At 41.1% G+C, this 22,722-nt stretch overlaps 1 protein-coding gene across 5 annotated transcripts in view; it reads left to right on the top strand.

The window, feature by feature from the left end:
- The window catches only part of NLGN4X (neuroligin 4 X-linked), a 242,268-nt gene that overhangs the window by 7,347 nt on the left and 212,199 nt on the right, over positions 1 to 22,722 (top strand). Inside the window, exon 1 of one of the 5 annotated variants that reach the window (XM_077343307.1) lies at positions 15,466 to 16,139. The exons of 1 other annotated variant lie outside the window; for it this stretch is intronic. The gene's annotated coding sequence lies outside the window, so the exon portion shown is untranslated. Of the gene's footprint in view, positions 1 to 15,465; positions 16,140 to 18,281; positions 18,301 to 22,722 lie in introns of those variants that run through there. 3 more of the 5 variants (XM_077343301.1, XM_077343306.1, XM_077343304.1) reach the window with 3 other exon arrangements.

A 22,722-nucleotide genomic window follows, 5' to 3' on the forward strand; every position in this document is an offset into this window, starting at 1 on the left:
GACCCTCTTTTCTAAAGACTCCCAAGGTTTCAAGAAGATTGAACCATGGGGTCCAATTCCAGTGGCACCCAAAGTAGGGACCCCTATCCAGATCCATTGTATTCTATGATGGAAATTCAGACTCTCTAGTCTAGTCTCACTCCACCGAATACAATGAAGGCTAGATGGGGGCAACCACTTTGGGTGCCCCTAGAATGGGATCCCCTGTTCCAATTTTTTTTAAACTTGGGGAGTCTTTAGAAAAGAGGATCTTTGAGTTACACTGAAAATTTGGAGCCTCTAACTGAAATCCCCACCCACACCCCCAGGCCACTGTGAAGACAGAAATGGGAAATTTAACCAAGCAGGCTTAGATTAAGCACAGTAAAATTACAAGCAAAATACTTCTGCCAACTAGCCATAAATGGCAGTTGATAGAACCATTAAGTAGAAGGGCAACAAGCAGCTAGACATTCCTGATTGTGAGTTTTGTCATTTGTATGGTTTTCTATTCCAATAAACTGTTTGGGGATACAATTTGAACAGGGGAGGGGATGCTCACAAACTAATGGTACAGTCATAAGGAATCTCTTGTGAGACTTCCATTAGGGAATTAAATCCACATTTTGATCCACATATGCATTGAAATTGGTGGGACTATTCTGAGCTGTATATTGCCTGGATCATGTCCTAGAAATGAAACCCAAGTTGCACAATGCATTTACAGCTATTAACAAGAATTAAAATGAATTATTATAGCTTCAATTAATATATCATTTCCTGAGAGGAAATCCCATAGAATAAAATTAAACTTACTTCCAAGTAGACCTGCTTGTACTTGGTCCTTAATGCTCCTTTAAAAGGTTGGACGGAAAGAATAAACAAATATTATTAAATGAATATGTGGCCCAAATAGGAAGAAAAGCTACAAGAGCACAAGCTAGAAGTTTCTTTGAAACAGAGCCTAATGTGAAACACAATAATGTATTAGTGGTACACCATTAATGTTTCTATCATATCAATGTAAGAATAAGCACCTGTGACAAATCTTGAATAAAGTTCTTTAATTTCAACTTAGTAATCATGGAATGTATTAATTTTACTTCATTGACACCCAACTTTTCTCCCCAATGGACTTAAGAACATTTATCCTTTTCCATTTTATTCTCACACCAACTTGTGAAGTAGATTAGGTTTGTAAGGTACACTAGATCACCCCAAAGGTTTCTATGGTTGAGTGAGGTTCTGAATCTGTGTCTCCCAGACCCGAGTCCAATACTCTGACCACAGCAGTGGAGTCCCACAAGGACTGGTATTGGGACTGGTTCTATTTGATATATTCAGAAATGATCTGGAACTAGGGAGGAGTACTGTAGTGGCCAAGTTTGCAGATGACACACAGTTATTCAGGATGGTGAAAACCAAGCTCCATGAGTACCTCCACAAACTGGGTATGTGGGTGACAATGTGGTAAATGCACATTGAGACAAAACAACAACAACAACAACAACGTAGCTTCAAGTATCAGCTAATTGCTGAGACTGAGAAGGAAACAGATCTTGGGGTCATATTTGATAGCTCAATGAAAGTGTCAACCCAGTGTGCTGCAGCAATGAAAAGGACAAACTTTGTATTAAGCATTATTAAGATGGAACACAAAATGGTCAATATTATAATGCAGCTATATAGCTCTATGGTGGCCTCACTTTGAAATCTTGTATGCATTTGTGGCCACAAAGCACATTGCAGAACTGGAAAAAGGACAAAGGAGAGCAACCAAGATGATTAGGACTTTGAAGCATCTTCCCTATGAGGAAAGACTGGGACTTACACCACGCTGGCTTTTTGCAACTTCTTCCACAGTGTAAATTGTTGGTGAAACTAGTATTTTCAATGGCTAACATAAGGCTTTATTTTCTAATGTAGCAGAAAATATCCAAAATGGAACAGTTAAAAGCTTCTAACTTCAAAATAATCTAGAAAGTGTTATTCTCAGCAAGCATAATCTTGTATCTGCCAGTTTGGTTCATGAACCCATTAAGCTGATTTATAACCAAATCAGACCATCAGGGTAAGTACTGTCTACTCTGACCAGCAGCAGCTCTCCAAGGTCTTAGTCTGAGGTCTTTTACATTACCTACCAGCTGATCCTTTTAGTTGCTGGTTCTGGAGATTGAACCTGGGACTTTCTGCATGCCAAGGAAGTACTCTCCTTCAGAGCCATGACCCTCCTCATGGCCTGCTTGTAAAGTGGTGATGCCAAGAGCTGAACACTCAACAAACTGCTTGCATTTTAACAGCCTGTATGTGTTTAATCATCCTGCACACTGTATTGTGATAGCTGCATTTGCCATAGCTGCTTTTCCTCCCTGTTTTGCCATAGTTGCTTTTCCTCCCCTCAGCAACTATATCTGCTACCTTTGCACTTGGTTAAAATAAAATAAAGTAAACAAGTGAGAGTTATTAATTATATCTTTGTTTCCTTAATGGACACAACATTTAATGTTCAGAGTTACCAAATTGTCCAGAACTGGATTAGTTTATGCATATATGTCTGTTCTTGCACTGTGTCCTAAGAACTGTAGTTTTTTTCCTCTTCTCATGAATCTGGAAATATACTTTTCAAACTATTGGACAATATCTGGCCCATCTAGAGTTCCTGTTTTGAACCTGCTAAAGTAGGACTGCTGCATCACTGTGTGGGAGACTGAGCATTTTGATATTCAGGTAGCGCAGAACACAGAAGTCGATTAGAAACTGAGCACCCATTTACAGTTTTGTTTATATTGAGTAGAGGCAAATGCAAAAACTTAATCCCCATCTATAGAGAGCTCTGTTCAGCTTACTCCCCCACAGAGTACTTTTAAAAAACTGCTGTTCTCTTCAGCCCTCCCCTATATATCAGAGTTTTAAAATCCCAAACTAGGCGACACTGCTTTGCAGAGAATAATGTAAAGAGTTAGTGTATGGTAGACTGTAGACCAAAATACACAAATCCCAGCAACTTGTCTCACACAGTGGCCAACTATTTATTCTGGTGGGCAAACAGTGAGGCTTAAAGGCTTCCCCTAATGTTGTCTATCCTGAATCTATTGTCCATCTACTTTATTGGGTGCCTCCAAGTTCTAGTATTTTGGGAAAGAGCTGGAAACTTCTTTCTACTCATGCAGTCTACCTTATGGATAATTTTACAAATCTCTGTTGTGATCCCCCTTGACTGTCTTTTTTCTAGAATTAAAAGTTTACATGGTGCCAGAGTTCCAGCACTGAAACTATAGATGTGGGGATTGACCCTAATAAGTGACCAACAGATTGGGGATGTGGCACTGGAGAAGCAGAAGATAACTTTAAAAAAAGTCCTATAATATTTCACTACTATACTGCTCACTTCAGGCTGAGAACAAGGTTCGTTTCCCCTTCCAGTTTAAAGCAGAAAGGATGCAACGTTCATCTTTATCCCTTCTCCAGTTCCACAGCCACAGAACTGAGGACTCTGTAGATGTTTCACTGGGCCAAACAAAATGTCAGGAGCAGTCAGAACCAGAGTCACACATTATTAAGCCTTATATCTCAGCACATGCATGGATTATAGGAATGTCCCAATAGATTGAGCACTGAAAAAAAATGTTTATGTGGGGGTTTAAGCATCATAATGGATTTACTGTCAGTATAATATTTTTCCCAAGAAGGACTTTGGACAGTTATAATGGAAGTACAACGTATTCATATGTATCCTAGTACCACAAGGCACAGATACAAAACAGGTACCTTTTAGTGACCAAGAAGATGAATGGTTTACATTTTATCACTGGATTCCTTCTCCTCCATAAAACTGACAATAAATATCCTCTCCAAGACAGAAACTTTTGAGAAAGATGATGGTGGCTTATTCTCAAAGCAGTGTTATTAGTTTACTTCCCAATTTTGGCACTAGGAAAGATGAACTCGGCAATCTCCAAGGCTATGAGAGCATGATCGTCTACTTGTGCTCAAGTGAACTGGGATTGGGGGGGGGGAGTGTTGCATCAGCTCAGTAGAGGTAGAATCAGCTCTATTGTTTGTGTATAATTTTGGATGATGCAGACCAAACAGTTCCCGCTTACAATAATTTATCAACTTACATACCTCTTTTTTCAATGTGTCTTTTTAAAACCAAGATATTTTGCTAACCTGGGAAGTGCAACTGTGGATTCAAGTCATTATTGTGGTCAGAAAAGTTAGCAATCCTAGGTGAAGATATATTTGTCTGAATGTGCCAATTTAAATGGGATTTATCAATAAACAATCCTATGTGGAACACTGAGCTTCTGCTTTCCAGCAGTGCTGGAGCAATTTATCTGGGAAAGCAGCAGGTGCAGGAGAGTCTCTTTCATTTCTGGTTTATGTCATAAGTAGCAATTTTTATGCTGTCTTCAGAGAACTGGCAACTGGTGCTTTTTGTGGGGTTTAAAGTAAACAAGAGCTTCATTTAGTTGACTGAAGTATTGTTATCTGTGTCAAGGCCAGAGCTGTTTCAGAATAGTCTGAAATTAAAAAAATATATATGTACTGCTTTTTCAGATGGGTGCAAAACACAGTAAATAGGGTTATACGGTACATATTCAGGCGGAAATTCTAAACACCTATTGAATAAATGGGCCTTATCCTTGAGCTTAGGCAATACCAGTCAACATTGGACTCATCCTTCTGATTAGGAATTCTTGAGCAGTTATGAGGGCTGCATCCTCCACTCTCATCAGAGGAAACAACAGGCCTGAAACCATTTCCCTTCCTCATTTCAGCATCTACCACTCTGGCTTAAGCAGTGGTAATTGTGCTTGTGGCAGCAGGAGCTATTATGCATGTACCGGTTTTCTCTGCAATCAGTTCACTGACCATTTTAAATAGTCATTTTTAAAAACATTTTTTAAACATTCTGGTTTATGCATATGCTCTAATACTGAGGTTGTTGCTGTTATTGTTTGCAGTGGCCATGCATTTGAAACCATTCTGACTGCCTCTACTGTGCTGCAGCAGATCATGCAAAACATAGCAGATCATGCAAACTTAAAGCCCCTACCATACCATACCATTCCTCATGAAAGTTTTTTTTTAATCACTGGTGAGTCCAAAATGAGACCCTCTACCCATAGCCTGAAGCAGCTCTGCTTCCTCATTCTCCTGCAAGATGTAACTGGCATTTCAGACCCCTCTACTTCACCAGCCTGATAAACTTTCAAAAGAACCCACCACCACCACGGTCACTAATCAGAGATAGAGTATTATAGTCTCGGGAGCATCTGCGGAAGGCTGTAGCACGAAGTGACATGCATGCCACAGAGGAGTAATCCTAATTTACATGGCAATAGTTCATTCGGTTGCCAGGGCATGTTCATGTCATCTCTGACAGAGGCAGAAAAATCAGCAGTAGGCATCTCAAGCTCCCATTGGTGAATGAGGGACCACAGGCAGAAAAGGGGCTGTCACAGGGAGAGGAGACCAACACACTAATGTTTATGCATGATAAAAGAACATCCTCAGTATCGTCACAAAAGAAAAGTTGTTGCAAATCTAGTTTTAAAAACTACACTGAGAAAACAGTCAACAGTATGAGGACGGGATGCCATGCAGAATCAGAAATACGACACAGCAAAAATTCAACCGTGTGCAGAAATAAAAACAATGGCTTTTGGGGCAGGTTTTTTGTGATGCACCATATACCCATGACTATCTACAACATGCTGTGGAAGATTGCTGAGTCTGGGGGGAGGAGACTGCACAAAAGTGAATTGGAGATGGCTAGACTAAGAAGGCTGTTCTATCAAGCCACAAACTAGAGAATCACTGGAACCAACAACTGGAAAATAGCTGAAAAGGAGCAATGATTACACCACATATTTTATGAGAGCATACTGGTGGAAGGGAAGGCTCAAAGCTATGTATTTGGAGGATATTACCAACTTTGGAGAATCCCAATAGCTAAAAGTGGCCAAATATATAGATTTTTAAAATGTTATCTCATTGTTCTTTAAAACCACCCCTTGCTACAACCTTGGTGCATAGCATTCATATTGACAATAGCAAGGTATGACATCTTCGGGTTTTTTTTAATTCATTTGGTAGTTTAAACAGTATAACATATTTATTGTCAATAGACTATTTTTCCAAGAAAGACTTTATAAAATACTAATGGAATACCACATATCAGTATGCATCCTAGTTCCAAAAGGCACAGATGCATAATCAAGCTGCATCCTGACTATGAGCACTTAGGAAGATAAATAGTTTGTATTCTATCACTAGATTCCTTCCTCTGTATAAAATTATTAATAAACATTCTGTCTCTGATTGAAGCTTTTCAGAAACACAGTGGTTCTTGAACTGGTGTTTCTATAGTTTGTTTTAAGGGATGCAAACCAGGGTCTTATCTGCACTGGGCTTTGCATCCTCTATCAGCTCAAGTTTAAAAGAGCAATTTTCACCTGATTTGATTTCCAGTCTGTTGTCAATCAGGTTAATTATTCCAACTGCAACTTTCTATCCCCACTCTAGTTATGCCATCTTTCCCCAGGATATCTGAGAGTGAATATGATCAGTTTAATTGGAGAAAAGTGCTCCAACAGCCCATTTTCATGCAGATGTTTGCCTTTAGGATTTTCTTTCTCTCCTCCTCCTAGCCCAGCTAAGCCTTCATTGTTCTCCCTGAGGCTGCCACCTCCACTTACCCTTCCTCTGCTTGCTGTGGCAGCAGAGCCAGACAGCAAAAGAAAAAATCAACAAGAAACCTTATGCTCTGGCACTTCCCCTTTCCCATGAGGCTCTGGCTGTAGAGTAGAGGTACAAAGGGCTGGAAATAAACCCCTCTCCAACTGGCTAGAGCCTCACACAACCCCTGCTTCTCCCCCCCACACACACACACTCTAGCTAAAATGTGCCCACAGGCACTGGCAAGTAGATGCCCCCCCTCAATCAAACAGGAAGGAGAAAGTAGACTGACAATTTGAATGATTCAAGTGCAGATGACAGCATCTGGATAAAAGCTGTTTTGAGTCAGAAAAAAAGGAACATTGCAGATCTGTTGCAGGATCCAGGTTCAAGTTGATCAGAATTTAGCAGGAACAGGAGCAGGAAAAACATGTGAATACAAATAGTACCCTGCAAAATATGACCTTTGTGGAGGATTGCATTTTAGAAAGGATATAATTGTCAGCATGCTGGATTATTCAGATCTATAATACCAGTTTAATATTTGGGTTTTTCCTAGAATTTCAAAATTATTCAGGTCCATTATTTTTATGGGAAATCTTTCCAGGAGCCTGGAGAGGATATTTTTTCAAGCAAGTAGCACCAAAATTGCAGTAGTTAGTGCTATCCTTCCACTAAAAACACTCCCCTAAGTTTCAAGTGAATTAGACTATGTATTTCTCATCTTCCAGAAGACTCTTGGGAGACAGCATGATGATTGGTTGAAGAAGGTCAGGAAAGCCATGGTCCCCATTTTCTATAAATAGTCATCTATCTTGCTGGATCTTATTCCTATTCTCCTATTCCATATCCTATTTACCTTCCCTGTTCTTTTACCTGTGTTTGTTATATGCTGCATCTACTTTGAATTTTGCTGCTTTTTTTAGACTGAATTTGCTAAAGCTTTAAGAAGTTCTGAGCTGCAGAAAGTCTAGTCAGTAAGTGTATTCAAAAAGTTAGCTTTGTTGTTTTTGCTTGCTTAATCCCCTCCTACCTGGAATGATGTAATTTTTTAAAGAAGTTATTTCTAATAAAGCTTGTTTTTCTTTATGGCATGTTCAGTCCACTGATCCAAACCCAGGTTAAGCTTGGCTATATTATTAATGTTACTGCAGGGCCTCAGGTTCAAGACAGGGGAATGGTTCTCTCATAGCAAGCAGGATCAGCCTTGACAGAATCTCTTACTATTATTTCAGTCTACAGAAACAATATGTGCAATAAACTATATTTGACAGGAACAAACCAGGATGTTCTATGGTTTCTAAGGAACACACATATACATGTAATTTATAGTTGGAGTTGGAAAACTCCACTCTAAAATTTCAATAAATTTGGTGTTCGTGAATCTCTGAGACATCAGTGTACTATTAATGTTAGTAACATAACATGTCTTAAGCATTCCAGACTTGGTTCAGTGGTTTCATAATTATTACATAATTTATATTGAAGGAAAGATAGTAATAGCATAGGAGGTGGCTAGTATGTTATTGAATTTCAGAAAAAGAACAACCTGTGGGCAGACAACAATAACTAAGGGAGATAGATAAATCTCCCTGGGGATGAAATTCCATACTTCTACCATAGCTATGTTTCTATACATGAAAAACATAATAATAAAAAGGAAGGTTTTAGAGTGTGGTGCTGGGCCCTTCTTGTCTTGCCCATCAGGCCTCCCAAGTTTCCATCTTCTCCTCCATGCTGTTCAGTATTTATGTGGAGCTGCGGGGAGTGATCATCTTAAGATCTGAGCTGAGTTGCCACCAATGTACACTAATATTCAGCTGTATCTTGTGGTTCCAGCAAAATCAAAACTGCAATGGAAACTGTAAGCTGGTGCCCAGTACTGATCTTTTGGCTGCTGGATGTATGGACTTTTTAAAGGACTATATGGTTTGGACTCAGCATACCTGAAGGACTTCCTACTTATATGTGAACCTACCTGACTATTCTGGCTATCTTTAGAGGTCTGCTCAGGAGAACAGACACGAGGTGGCATAAAAGTGTTTTAAATTAAAATTTTTATTTTTAAAAAGAGCATCAAGTAAATGGGTGTTCCAGAGGTGTGATGCCACAGCAAGAAATTCATGGTTCCTCCACTCTGACTTTCAGGACAAAGACCAGGAATTAATAGTCAGATCTGATGATAATCTGGATAGTATGGGAGGAGACAGACATTCAGTCACCCTGGCCCTAAGGTACCTTACTGACTTACTTATTGAATTAGGGTACCTTGCTTGCTTACTTAATAAAGGAACACTTCTTTTTTGTCTGTGCTTGAATATATTGAGAGGGAAAAGAGTTATTGCTATCAAATTTTGCCTCCCCATCTATAATTCTGGTAGAGAGATATTTAAATATGTGCTATTGTATTGTTCATTTTATAAGGGGATTCTTATACCTCACCTTTATTCAAAGCAATTTTCTAAATACATATAACAAGTTTGGGGAGTCCCGTCCCCCTTTCAGATCACTGTAAAGAAACTTTAAGGTAGTCTTTAAGGTAGTCAAATTTTGTACCTTGGTTTGCTTAATAAGGAACCACCAGAATAAATCTTGTTATTAACTATGCATGTAATATGGAATTTAGTTTATAGCAAGTTTTTAAACTGTATGTGCATATTTCATTTTATGTATTGCTGACTGTTGATTATGTTATTGCTGATCAATGATTATAGAAAAATTAAATAATTTAAAATTAAACTGCTACTGTACACCCCCATAGCCATTTTTGTTCCTGAACTGTAAAGACTTCTTAGCTTTTCCTGATAGGAAAGGTGTTCCAGCCCTTTAATCATCCTGGTTGATTTGGTCTGAACTTTTTACACCTTTGCAAAATCTTTCTGAAGAGACCAGAACAGTACACACATATCAAATAGGGCCACACCAAGGATCTCTACAGGGAAATTACAAAATTGGCTGCTAAATTTTCAATCACTTTCCTAGCAATCTCCCACATAGTGTTCCTCTTTATCACCATTGCTGCACAATGAGTCAGCATTCTCAGGCTATCTATTATAGTCCCGAGATACTCTTCCCTCTCCATCTCTACCAATTCAGACCACAACAGCATAAACTCAGGATTTTTTTGTCCTGTTCAAGTGTGCATTTCCCATGTTGTCATCCACTCACCCAATCTAGAGAAAGACTCTTGAATCTCTTCACACTCTACTGTTATCCACCAATAATTTGGTATCCTCTGCAAACTTGGCCACTGCACTGTTCATCCCTCAATTCCAGATTATTTATGAACAAATTAAGTAGCATCTTTCCCCATAATAATCCTTGTTGAATTCTACTGCTCAATTGGCCATTCATTCTTACTCTCTGCTCCATTGTGAGAACTTTCAATTTATTCTTGCTGCCTACTTCTTTTCATTTAATTAGCTCTTTTAACTGAGAAGACACATCCTGTTATTCCAAGAGTGGTAAACTTACCCAAGAGAATTTGGTGAGACACTTTCTTGAAAACCTTTTTGATGTCCCTTATCTGCAAGTTTAGTAATCTTCTCAACTATCCATGAATCTCAGTAGCTAAGAAACTGGTGGTGCAAACCTGTACCTATGGACAGCAGCCTACTCTTTGTCTATTTAGAAATAAATCTCATTCAGCAAAGGCTCCACTTCCATCTGTTAATTTCTTGCTTCTAATAATTATTTCCTGTTCCTCTTGAATTCCTGAATAATAAATTATGAATTATTAAAGTTGTATATTTAAATGTCTCCCTTTGAATCCAGCCAGAATAATTGATCACATTAAAATATATATATATTTGATGTCAATAGCTTAGTAAAAATAAAATAAATTATTAAAATAACATCTGAAAATGAGCAATGAGTTTGGTTGGTTACAAAGTGGAAAACTGTACTTAAGCACCCTCTTGCATCCAATATGAGCTGATAGTTGTTTTTAGTTAATGAAATAATAAAATGGAGGTGGCAATTATGTAAGCTGCTTTGCTCCTAATATTATGGAGAAAGGCAAGAAGGCATAAATAAAGTAAATATATTTCAGTCATTCATATTTATATATTTACTCCTATCTCCCATCTACCAAATAGTCATTCCAAAAGTTCCCCCTTGTATTGCCTCTGGAATTTGAGTGAGAAGGTTGATTATCTACTTTTTAAAAAAAAATGTCAATTGACAAGTCAATGAAAAGCTCATGTCCAGGCTACAGCTCTTGTTACTGTCCTCTATGATGGTATGTTTAGTAGGAATTTCTTGGAGTTGATACAAGGAGTTGATGCAAGGAGAGGCAGTTCCTCATATATGTTGGTCTCAGGCCTTGAAAGATTTAAAATGCAAAAAAGAATTCGCAATCCGTAATTTGCCACTGACTGACTGCAAGGAAGTGGGAAGCAATTCATTACAAAGACAGAAGGAAAGAAGAAGAAAAAATAAGTAACAGTTATTCTCGGAAAACTCAATAGCCTTTGAATATCCACTCTGAAAAGCCTGATGCTACACGTGCAAGTCAGCTTTTGAAAAAATTGTCACATACCAAGTCAGGATGAAGTCAAGAAATCAACATAGAACGCAACGGGATGCAACAGGTTGCTGAGAACATTGACCGTTTTCTCATTAAGGACTGTAAGGACATATCCTGGCAATTCCAGACATAACCAGTAGTGTGGAACCAATACAATTGAGATTCTTGGAAGTATGTTGACAAATAAAAACAATAAATCAAGAGACAATTAATATATATCATCAAATAAAATAGGAAAAAAATACAGTAAATTTAACAGCACGATCCATGACATAAATCAAGCTAAGGATGTGTGTGTGTGTGTGTTTTTTTAATCCCTTAAGAATAAATGGAGCTCTTCTACCAGCTGTTTGGTTGAGGCCAGGTTGTGATCCTGGGGTTTGAGCCCAGCCCCCCCCTCCCCTGGTTTTCCTGGGCCCAGTATTAGACTTGTTCCAGATGTTGGTCATCTATTCCCTGGTTGTTCTAACACCAATTTTGATTGGGACCCATACTAGTGACAGGGGCTTTGAAGTGTTGGGTAATGTTATATTTTATATTGTTACTGCCATGCTGATTATTGATTGTGATATTTTGAGGATTATGGGGGATTGTATTTTATGATGTTTTTAGGATTATGTTGTATTTATTAGATTTATTAGATGTTTTATGTTTTATTGTGAACCACCGCAAGCTAGTTTGCTGAGAACGGTGTTTTAAAAATGCATAAATCAATAAATCAATAAATACAGAATGTGAGATATGAACAAAATCACTAGCTGCACAATTTTAAGGGGGGGGGAGATCAGAAAGTATAGCAGTGTGTAACCAGGACTAAAATTGCAAAGCTAGTCATGAGTGATGCTTAAGTAAATTATATCTTTACATGGCACCTAATATTCAACACACTTGGTACCAGGAGAATACATGCTCTGAATTTATACGTATAATTACTTTTGATCTATTGTTGGCTCTGTTTATGAGGCCTTTGATTGCCACAAATATTTCCCTTGACTGCTGAAATATCAAAATAAAAATTGATATGTACATTTAAAACAAAACTCAGTTGAATACCAGCTCAGTCCTCGGGTTTTGTTAATGAGAACCATGTGTGTAAATTTATATTATGACAATATGAGAAGTGGTGTATTGGAATTAACACTGGTAGGGATAGAATTATGGAAGGAAGGTAAGGTGCACCGAATGATGCACAAGCCTCACATGCTGATTTAGGCCCTCCTACCCTGATAAACCACACCTTGGTTCTGCTCTGGGCAGGTGCTTTTACACATTACTCATATAGTTTTGGCATCCTTGCAAGTAAGGTTTTATGAGGTCACACAACCTGAACTATCATGAAAGTGCTTGGGACTCTTATGCCCTCTTCAGGTCAGATTATATAAACTGTACCAAAACCCAACAACTTCCTACTGCTGCTTAACTGAACTGACCTGAGAGAACAGTTTAGGTTCTCATGAGCGTGATTTTGGGTTTCATGCTGGGCTTACTCAACACAGATGTTCTTGGGAGCATTGTAGTGAAATAGAAACCCAACCCAGTGTAATAAGATGGGTGTATCTGGATAAACAAAGGAACACAGGCTACAGATCAGACTCATGTCCTCAGCAAGTACAAAGAGATATAGCAGAGAGATCCAGGTATGGGGATCACAGTGTTACAAAGCTGCTTTCAATTGGTTCATGGTCCCACACCCACTTTAGTGCTTGGCTAGCTTCCCTCTATTTATTTTCCAAATCTAACAAACAAATAGATCTTTGGCCAAGAAGGCAGAATGTCAGAAGAAGAAAAGTAAGGTTGCAGCTAATTAAATCACACTTACAGGAGGAGAACAATTATCCCAGCGAGAAGACTCAGCTTGCCCTGTGTTTGGCAGTGCATTGATCAAAGACTCCCAATAATTAGTTTGCGCCTTTAACTACAAACATTACTTAAGATCACAAACAGAGGATCCATTTATATATATATATATATATATATATATATGGAAACACATCCATTCCAGTTCCTGCTCAACTCTTTGTCTAACAGGACCTTCTTTTTTTTTTTACATTGCCTGTCAAAGCCAAGCAGAATATGGCTGCCCCTTATGAAACAGTGATTCTCTTCTCCTTCTCCTTTAGAAATATTACCAGGTCTTTGAACAAATTAGCTTTCTTTCTCTCTTTCCTTAGTGATAATCCCAAACATGTCCTTTCCTCCAGTGCCTCGATCCAGTGTGTGGTTGTGCCTCACCACTTAGTCCAAGGTCCCTTGTGTTACCTGAATTGGTCGTGTCAGGAGATACATGCCAAGTTTGGGGAAATGGCTTACAAGAGGTCAGGTAACTTTAAAAGATCAAAAAGCCTATATATACCAGGTCATTGTATCCAATGAACTTGAGGCAGACAACAGATATATAAGGATCAGTCTTTATTCAATAGAAAGTAAAATAAATAGACGTAGACAAACATATAACAAGCACATTATCAGTCCAACAGATGGGGAAATAAAGGATTGAAAGGAAAAGAGTTCGGGGTAGACGGTCAATGGAAGAATAGTTACCAGTTCCTGAAGAGGCGGAGACAGAGATGGCAGAGTTCAGCAGTATGTCATGCTCTCTGGATCCAAGGTTCCAGAGTTGGCAAAGTGACTTGCCATAACAGGGCTTTTATACCCAGTTGGAGGGTGGTGTGTGCTAGAGATTGGATGTACACAGGATGGGCTGTCTCGGGGATGAGACAATGGTTTAGGAGGTGGGTGTGGGTGGGATTTGATGGCTCCAAAGAAAGGAAACCATCGTAGTACAATGGGACAGTTCCAGGGTTCTCAAGAGATTAGCTAGTTCCGTGGAGGGAAATTCCCTCCTGGCAGAGTGGCTTATGTTGAGCAACAGATATGAAGACAAAGAGGTAGAGCAAGAGGCCTAAGGTGCATCAGACTGTGCTGGCCACTGGATTAGCAATACAATGAAGCAGGGGAGGAATTAATGCAGAACACAAGGGTTGCTGCTGGTTGGTCAAGCTGAAAATGGAGTGTGGCCAGGCCTGAGTCATGGCTGACTAGAGAACTTGGGAGTCTGGCTTTGGCATAAGCCTCGACTGCTAGAGAAGGCCACAGGTTGTTGGGCACTGCATGACAGTCCATCGATGAGGGGTTTCATCATACATAACACTTGGTTGCGTTAGTGGGAGCCTCTAAGATGGACATAGATAAGCTAATAGCTCCCTAGATATGAAGTGAGAAGTAGAAGAATGAAGGCTACTTCCTCATGTATAAACATTTTAAGTTTGGATCTGGGCTTGGGTTGGAATGAAGACCATAGTCATACAGAAAAGGCTAGGTAGTTAGTTATGTTCTGAAAATACATGTAAGATGGAACTGTTCCACCAGGCTTATGGTCATAGCCTACAATAACACTCACCAAACAGTTGGCCTCACCACTAGGAGGAGGAGGAGAAATTAGAAGATCCAACTCCCTTCTAGAGGACTCCCCTGTCAGGGTATTTTAGAAGGGCTGGTTGATTTTATTGATGGTACCCGCCCTGAGCATTTGGAAGGGTGGGCTAAAAAATAAAAAAAATGTATCATCATCACGTTGCATACTGCAGTGGGAATCTTTAGTAAAAGGCGAAGATTTATGCAATCTGAAGAGAAACCAGAGTAGTGTGTACTTAGTAGTGTGTACTTAGTAGCATGGCTGCTCCTACATTGCTTCCACATCAACAAGAGAGAGCATAAAAAGTTCCCATGTGGGTTGCTGTGATGTCATGGTTAGCAATCATGCTAGGCACAAATACCACACGCAGTTCACATGCCATTGCAAACTCACATGGTGCACAGTCATTCTCTTGCCACTCTGTGGACATTCCTGTTGGTGAATATATGCCTGAAGGAAATTTCAAGAGCTGATAATGGTTTCAGGGCTTCCAGCATTACAAACCAGAGTAACTAATTAGCTATGATTGATACTTGTTGCCCTTGGTGGCTGCCAGTTTTAAGGGGGTTAGATGGCGTTTGTTGGTAAACGGAGTCCAGTGGTGTGTGTTTGTGCATGTCTGTGATAATTTTGTAATCCTTCACATTCAAGGGATCTATTCTGAAGCCTATGCCTGTGGGCATGCCAGCAGTATATTCTGTAATCATGCCACTGGGTCCAATAATTTTGTTGTTATTTGGGGAAGGTTGTTAGTCTCATGCAAATATGCTTTGCTGGTACTGGAAACACCATTTTAGGAGACCTGGTATTAAGGAGTTAACACAGTGTGTTGAGGATGATGCTAGAATAGAAAGAAGGAAGGGACTAAAAAAAAAGAAAAAAGAAAAAATCTACATGTGCTAAATGCCCACCTGTTCATCCATTCAGACACCCTTGATAATTCTGTTACAGCAGGTTTGCACCAGGATTAGATGCTCTTTGCATTAGGTTGTAGATGTAGATATGGTTTCTGTAGTGATGGGGCCGACTGCAGAGATCTATTGGCTGCTGGCTTTGTAAATTTCATTCAGTTTGGTCCAATAGCAGAAGGAGAGAGCCTGGTACAGCCTGGACCCCTCTCCCTCTTCAATCTCGCTTTTTTCCTTGCCGATCAGTCTCCTCTCCCTGTCGCTGTCTCCCCGCATAGGCAATCAGAGCTCTTACTCACAGATCCAACGCTCCTTCTTGCGCTGATTGTCATGAATTTCCCTCTCGAATGTAGGTCATTTCCACGCGAAAGCGCCGCGTTCTTTCCGACCTAGCGTCGCTGCCGGGTTTTTGCTCCTTGTTTGTTCGCTGTCCCTCCTTCTCTGGAGGGCTCTTGCATTCCTTTGGACGGGAAAAATCGTGTTGGATTTCACCGAAAGAAAAAGGAAAAGGCGGGGGGCTGGACTCCGGTAAACCGGGCTCTGTGATATTCTGCTACGAGTCGCCCGGGAGAAACCGGCTGGAAAAGGACCGCCGAGCAGCGGCATTTATCCTCCCTCGGCAAAGGTAGGTACAGACAGACGTCCGTTTTTCTCCCCTTCCTTTGCCGCTGGTACTCGAGAGAGAAGCGGGTTTGCTGCAGTCATCTCTGCGCTTCCCCCCCCCCTTCTCCTTCTTTCTTTTTTTTTTGCTTTGCCACCCTTTTACAAAGGGGGGGGGGCGGGAGGGAGAGCGATGTGCCTCTTTCTCTTTCTCCCTCCCACCACCACAGATGGTCTCCATGTCATTTATGCATCTGCCCCCCGCCCCCCCCCCCCAGCGCGCCTCATTCCCGGACCACTCTTCTGAACTGAGGGGGGAGCGGGGGGGGGGCTTTGCTGCAGTCGGCTCTTTCGGAAGGCTCCGGGGCTCGGTGTGAGATGTTTACAAAGTAGCTCTGGCTTCACAGACAAATCCACCCGAGAGCGTGGCGGAGAGGAGGAAAATCGCTGCAGTCCAGTTGAAAGCCAGGGCAAGGAGATCGGGGGATTGGGCACGGAAGCACCTTCGCGCACTTTGCTGCTGCTGGTGGGAGGAAGGACGAGGGGGGGGGGTCCTAGGAGCTTCGCAAACACGGGCGCGTCGTGCTGTGGTCTTCCCGTCGTCCCCCCCCCTTGCCTCCCCCACTTAGCAAGGGGTGGTTTGGGAGGTCCAGAGGTGGACCTCGTCTGCAGGCTTGTTGAGACGAGTCCTTTTCCTTTCTCGGTTGGTGGAAGCTGACCCCCCCCCCCCCCGTTTGATGCATGGGATAATGCACGTGATTGATGTTCAGGCTGGCATTCGGGTGGGTGCTCTTCACCCGCCCCCTCCTCCTTGACTGTTTGTTCCCTCGGTGCGTGGTGTGGTGGTGGGGAGGGGAATAAAGAGGGGGAGGGGGAACCAATAGCCTTCCCTGCAAAGGAGGAGGCAGGACGGCGGGGGAGGGGAGGCAGGATTGCGGGATCCTCTGGGTATGCGTACGGGGAAGGGGGTGAAGTGGTTTCTTCAAGAAATCTCTCTCCCTGGACAGGAAAGCTGCCGCCTCCCTCCGCTGCCTGAGACGGCGGGCAACTCTTGACTTTTCAATGGGAAGTTAAGAAACCCAGACCTGTTTCTCGAGTATCCTTCCCTCCCCCCCGCCTTGCCTCAATGCCCAGCATCCTGGGACCGCCTGCGCTCTTTTATTTCTGCCCCCTCCTTCTCTGCACTGCAGCTGCCTTCGTTTCCTTATTAACCCCCCCCCCCTTCCACTCTGCAGGGCGCCGTGAATGACGATCTGTCCCTTCTGCAGCCACCCATGAAGGGGGTCGTGGAGATCGGCTGCTAACTTCCTCCCCCTACCTTTGGGCGAAAGCGTCCCCCTGCCTCCCCCCTCCCCCGCCCCGCTCAGCCCGTGGACCTCGCTGATCCCCGAGACTGCAGGAAAGGAAGACCCCAGCGGGTGCGGACGCTCCCGGTCTCCCCATTGCAGACCCCGGGAAGTCCCTGCTGCAGACAGGCGTCAGTCTCACAGCCCAGGTCCAGCCAGGCAGGCAGGCAGGCAGGCAGGTGAATCGCTTCCCAGCTCCGTGGACCCCTCGTTAGTTTGGACGCATTTCTGCACGTTCTTTAGGCTTCCTTCAGCCTCCGTCGGCAACCGATCCTCCCGCCCCCCTCCAGGCGAAGTTCGCTTTCCAGTCCCCCCGTTTCATCCTCCCGAGCCATTGGTCAGGTGTTAACAACTGCCGCCGCCGCCGCTGCAGTTACAGCCCAAGGGTAAAGTGAAATGCGACCGCCAGCAACAGTTAGTGGCCCCGTTTGATGGGCGTTTTGCAAGTTAACCCAGGCTCCGAACGGGAAATCCTCGAGGTGACTGGCCGCCTCCGGCTGTTTGTATCTTCTAAGCAGGCAGCCGCACTTGAAAGGCACTGGAGTCTCTCTTCTTCTTCGCTTCAGTGTTTGCAAACTGGTATTCTGGTTACCGGGGGGGGGGGCGGAGGGGGGAGGTGCCCGTTGCGGTTTCCTGCTTTGCATTTTGCTGGAAGGAGATTTTGAACGCCGGCGGCGTCCATTGGGAAGAGGTTACCTTCATTAAGTTGTTAATTACCGTCTTCGCTCGACAGGGTGGTGCAGTCCTTTCAGAGAGAGAGAGAGGGGAGGGGGGTGGCGTCTGCTGCTGGCCTAGGTAGACGCCCCCCAGTGAATAGCCAGACAAGCCTTCTTTGCCCCGGTGCGGTGCTAATTTTCACACAGGGGTGGAAATAACTTTTTTTGGGAGGGGGGGCGGGGATCAATTCTAGCAGGTGCTGTTTTTGCGAGAAGATTCCACAAGGTGGTAGTGTGGACACTTCTTAATGATATGTATTTTATTTATTTTGGGAGGGGGGGAAGGTTTGGTCAATTGCTTGAATGGGTTTATTTCCATGTACTTCTCTCCGTATCTTAAAAGACCCCATTGTGTGCCTGTTTTGCAAATTACAAGAGCAGGATTGTTTTGCAGATTGGAGGGCTCCTCATCCAGGCCTTCTCTCCTATCCATTTACTGGGTCTTGAGGAAAAGAAGGGCTTATGAGATTTCAAAGTTTGTATATATATATATGGCTGAAAATTTCAATAAGCACAGGATTTGGCTATTTTGGAGACAAAATGTAGCAGTGATGTCAATGGATGTGTTAACAGAATGAAAAAAACCCGAAGCTTTGTGTTTCAACTATATGAGAAAATCAAGTGTTCTGGCTTAAAGTACAGTAGATCTGCTAGTTTAATAACCAGAGGCACAAACTGATTCTGCTTTTGGGTTCTGGCTTTATGGAAGGGGGGGGGGGGTCTGTTCTTTTTATCTAAGGCAGTTTCCTGGGTTGTTGTTGTTTTTTAGTATATATATATGATATATATTTAAAATGAAAGGACTAGAAGAAAGGATATGTTTGGAATTATCACTAAGAAAACGACTCAAAAATGAATATTTTTGCTTGAGGTTTTATTGAGATGGTCTGGTGTGGAAAGGGCAAAAGGGCAAAGTGATTGGCAGCAATGTCATATGGAAATCTCTCATATTGCTTCATCTTTTAGAAAATGTGGGACCACTGCAATATGGAAAGACCAAAAAATTGTTTTCTGTGTATTTCAAATTGAAGACAAATATAAGTGTTTAATGCTTACTAAAAAAATAGGATTGCATTGTTTCCTTAATATTAATATAACAGAAGGATTCTGATTTATCAAAGAATATAATCGATTGCATCATGCAACTGACTCTTTCTTTGACTCTATACAAAAATTTCAATAGCAGTTATGTAGTAGTCCTAGTTCTCTTATTCAAATATAGTGTTACATATTAGAACTATGAAATACCCTTACTGTATAAAGTCAATGCATATTACTGAATTACCAATAATCAACCTAAATATAAATGATGTAACACCAACCAAAATAACAACACTATTCAGATGCAGTAAAATGCCATTTTCTTTCATCTTAACAATTGGGAAGACATATGAATGTATTTCTATTTCTAGCATAACTATATGAGAACTTCTTCTTCCTGTCATATTTCTTCCTATAGTAAATTTGAAGCATTTCTTTAATACTTCAAAACACATAACTAGCAAATTGCATGTATTACTGACTTTAAATCCATGTTCTGAAAAAGTCAGAATGTGACAATTTCAGGCACATGAATGGTACAGGTAACTCTTTGCTAATAATAACAATAAACTAGAAGTCTGCAATTTTTTAAGTCCAATTATAAAATAGGGAATAATGAAAGCATCTTTTGAAGTGTGTGATTTTTTGTTGAAATTTTTTATTGGCATCTTAACTGACAATGGCTTAACTTACTTTGCTTCACAAATGCTTATTTAAACCTCGTGGATATTGTTATTTTAAAAATCTGCTTGTCACCAAATTAACAGTGAAAGGGTTTGTCAAATATGACTGTCTTAAAATATGCCGAAGTTTATCAGCATCATCTTCACTATGACTCAGAAGGAAAAGCTACTTGAATGCATCCTTCAAATGAAGTTATCATTTAAGTCTCCATCTCCCGCCCTTTCTCTCTGTCTGTATATACATCACCAGCAGCCTTTTCTGACATGGTAGCACGGTAATCTGTACTGCTGTTTTTGACAGGCTCCCAGTACTGCTGCTACTTGGCCTTGAAAAGAGAAGGACCATTGTCTGATGGTCTGAACCGCCCACTGTGTGAAACCCATCCACGTGGATGAGAGCATCTTTCATTCAGCTCCATGCATGTTCCTGCCATTCTGCCTTTTGATGGCCTGTCACAAGGACATGAAGGAGCAAGAGGAATCTTTCACGTGACCAAAGTTCATTGCTAATGCGTGCACTTTAGTAAAAGTACACTTACCTGAAAACCTAGGGAAGAAAAAACAAAAGGAACATTACAAATGCAGAACATAAACACAAAAGAGGACACTGAAGGATTCAGATCAGTCACGGGAGTTTCCCATTCAACCTGCAGCTTTCCTCCATTGCAGTGCAGCTCAGGTGAACTCATGCTCTGTTTGTAGAGCTTTTATATTATGAGCCATTTTGATCCTCGCATCTGACAGGGTTATGTATTCAGCTCTCTCACCTTTTAATGGGCCTCATTGTATTTGCTTTAGTAGTCCTCTGATCAGAATTGTAAGGGGGGGATGCTTGTTGTCTGATAGAAATGAGATTTCATTGGCAGGATTCCTGGAAATAATAGATAGCGAAGGCCCACAGTACTTGAAGGTGAGGAAAAAAACAAAGAAGAAAAATACATCAGCTGAAGAAAATGGTGTGCAGAAGGGCTGCATTTGCAAAATAAAATGCCATTTATGTTTTGAAGTAGCAGCAGTGGCAGTCTCCGGTGTACAAAGTACTACTGCTTACAGGTTTTTGGTCTTATGTATTGCATTTTTCTCACAACCTAGGGAGTCACGTTAGAGTAAGAAATAGGACATATCCAGAGCCACATGCCTAGTTTCACGGCTGAGCAGGGATTTGAACTTGGACTTGTCCATATATACCTTCACACTATATATTCCATGACATGATGCAAATAGTTCATTAAAAATAAACTAATTCTGGTACATTCCATGGAAGAATCATGAGCAAGGCCAAAATGTAATTCTTCCTGTGACATATGGATGGAAAGGCTACTTCCTCCCTAAATGTGCTGTCTTCTGCTCTTGATTTGTACTTCCATTCATTAATGAAAAATAACATCAGTTCTAAGACTTGGAACTTGAAGCTTGGAAGAGTATATTTAGAGTAGAAGTCTCTGAATGCACATCCCTATTAGGCAGATACAGGTTAAATGGGAAATTTTCAAAATTTTCAAAATGGATTTCTCAGAGGGTTGGTTCTAGGCAGTTTTTTACACAATTTCACCTGTTTTCCCTTCTTGCTTCAGTCCTTACTATATATGTTATTTTTGCTCACAGATACCATGGTTTCCAGCATACCTTTATGGTAATGGAAGTGGATGATCTCTTTCCTATTTCACCAATAGAAAAACTGGTTGGATCCAACATTATGAATATAAACATATTAACATTATTTTAGATGGAAGTTCAGGTTAGCTGCAGCAGGTCCTGGGTCCTTTGTTAAGTTTAGATGGGGTCTAATTCATATCAGAACTATGTCACATAGAGAGGATGGGCCTTTGCCTTCCCTTTTTCAGCAGCCATAGCAACCTAGGGGCCATGTGTGGGAAATTGGGCATTCTGAAGAAACAAAGTTTTTTGACAGGGCGAAATCCATAGTGAAAGTTGGCTGTGTAGAACTCCAGAAAAATCCCTTCTGATTGTGTAACCAAATAGCAAGTGAAATTTTATGTAACAAACATATGCACACTGGAGAAGAAAAATCCTTATTTCATGTATATGCTGACCAGTCCTGATTTGACTGCAGCAATCCAGGAATAAGATCTCAGGGTCATCAGTAGCAGTTCACCAAAAACATTAACTTAGCAATCAAAAAAACACATTCTAAGTTGATCGTAGATCCTGAACAAGAATGTAAAGTAACCCAAAATATCAAGGATTTGGAGCACCTTCCCCAGAAGGGATTTCATTTTAGAAGAAGAAAAAAAACTGCAGAGGAACATGGCAGGGGGTATAAAATTACCAAAAGTACAGAGAAAGTGACTAGTGGGAGACTTTTCTTCTTTTCTTATAATACTAGCACAGAGTCATCCAAGGGAATTCATTGGCAATAGGCTCAGCGTAGATTACTAGAAATAGTATTTAACAGAGCACATAATTGAAACTTTTTAAAAGATTTCAAGAATTCATGAGGGGGACATTTATAAATAGCTGCTGTTGTATTGTATGGCTACTATAATATCTGAACACCAGAGGATACATGGGAGAGGGGTTTTGCCTTCATCTCCTGCCGTTAGTCATTCAGGAAGTCATTCAGGAAGCACCTACTTGTCGCAGTTGGAAACAGGGTGTTACATGGATCCTTTTCTTATGTTTCTACAACTGAGACTGATAATTATAATAGATAGAAGGTACATGAGTAATCAAAAATATATTTTGAGTACAACAGCTAAAGTCAAAGGTTTGTCAAGTTGATGTCCTTGGTTATTGAAAGCATGGGATTAAATATTGTAGGAGCAGGTTGGAGTTGGCAATTGAAGGTCAAAAGGAAAAAG

The sequence above is a fragment of the Paroedura picta genome, chromosome 6, assembly GCF_049243985.1.
Source record: "Paroedura picta isolate Pp20150507F chromosome 6, Ppicta_v3.0, whole genome shotgun sequence".
NCBI lineage: Eukaryota > Metazoa > Chordata > Lepidosauria > Squamata > Gekkonidae > Paroedura > Paroedura picta.